We start from the raw sequence: 1,019 nt of genomic DNA, 5'->3' as shown, positions 1-1,019 counted from the left end.
AATAGGGTGGGTCTGCGGGGTCTGCTGGCTGTCCTGTGAGGTGCCCAACTTCAGCTAGTCAGAGCCGAGCGGTTTGAAAAATATTTTGTGCCACTTAAGTGAAAGGTATGAAGGAAGACTATTTTAAATGGCTTGTGATGAAGATTTCTACCTATGAATTGGGTCAATTTTTGTTTTATGGCATATGTTTAGTAATATTTCCTAAACAGAAGGCTCAGTGAATAACTCGAAAGGTTTTGCTGTTTTTATTTATCATTTGTTTAGCTACTCCATTTCTCTATGTATTGGAGGCACAAGCTCTGTCACCTTTGTCATCTGTTGTTTCTGTGGGAAGTCTTGTGTTTGGATAATGTCAAGGTCATGGATCCCATGTACATCAAGCATAAAGTTGATTGGAGCTCTGTTGACTGGAGCAACAGATTCATGAAGAATCTTGAGGAAGCTCAGCAGAATCCAGTACATAAAGCAGTATTTCTTAATCTTGACATGCAGCAGAACCACCTTGAAAAGTTGGTAAAACACAGACTTCAGCCCTAAAGTGATAACTAATATCTTGGTGCCAAGACTACATGGGTCTAGAAGTGGCGGACATTAGTATTTCTTTCAATTTCCTAGACACTCTGATGCTGCTGAGCCAGGGACTACATTGTGAAAGACACTGGCATACAGCATAATGTGTGATTCACACAGCTGATAGCCAGTAATTTTAATGGCATATAAAGAATTCTCAGGGCTAACACTGTAATGTGCTCTCTGGGCAAGGACAAAGATTTTCCCTTCGGGTCAACTTGGGTCTCTAGTGATGCAGCCAGCATTTAGAAAGGCATTTGATATCTGGTTTTAATGTAAACACTTCCCACCTGTCCCAAGCATGTGTATTCCTTTCCAAGAGCTTCCAACATTTCTGACATTGGTGGGACCCTAATCTTTTCTCTCCTCCCCTTCTCACTTGCTCTCTCCTTTGCTGCTGGCCTGCATCTGTTCTTTTCACAGCTGTGGTTGTTTCCTTCTGTTTCTCT

This window comes from Elephantulus edwardii, unplaced genomic scaffold (assembly GCF_000299155.1).
Source record: "Elephantulus edwardii isolate Elephantulus edwardi_28Jun2011 unplaced genomic scaffold, EleEdw1.0 scaffold00199, whole genome shotgun sequence".
Lineage (NCBI taxonomy): Eukaryota > Metazoa > Chordata > Mammalia > Macroscelidea > Macroscelididae > Elephantulus > Elephantulus edwardii.
This window is presented reverse-complemented; position numbering follows the sequence as displayed.